This window comes from Cynara cardunculus, assembly GCF_001531365.2.
Source record: "Cynara cardunculus var. scolymus isolate 2C chromosome LG 10, CcrdV1, whole genome shotgun sequence".
Taxonomy (NCBI): domain Eukaryota; kingdom Viridiplantae; phylum Streptophyta; class Magnoliopsida; order Asterales; family Asteraceae; genus Cynara; species Cynara cardunculus.
Genome location: NC_037537.1, coordinates 1,879,093 through 1,879,569, shown reverse-complemented (window position 1 = coordinate 1,879,569; position 477 = coordinate 1,879,093).

The window sequence follows — 477 nt, the reverse complement described above, 5'->3', positions numbered from 1 at the left end:
GGGAAGAGAAATARAACTTAAGTRGAAGCAAGATCAACCTACCATTGATGCTCAATGGGATAATGCAACAGTTAGAGCTAAGATAATCATAGATCATCTTAAAACTAAATGTTCCATGATCCAAACACAGAGAGAGTTAAAGAAAAAWGATACAGRATTYTGTTYCTYTATCTATACTCCTCARACTTATGATAASACTCCTAAGAGAAAACAGGTCAAGAAATATACAAAGCCTAAGAAGTCTTATTTTCTTAGAAAGTCTAGAGCCAAAAAGCCTACACTCAATAAGGAAAAACATGTAAGAAAGTACAAAGACACTAAGAATTATAACAAGTTTACTTGTTATGCTTGTGGAAARGAAGGCCATTTATCTAGTAAATGCCCTGGTAARACTACTCTTTTCAATCAAAGAGTTGATCTTATTAATTGCACAAATGAAGACTTAGTTGACATTACTTCTGATGTTTCAACTAACTC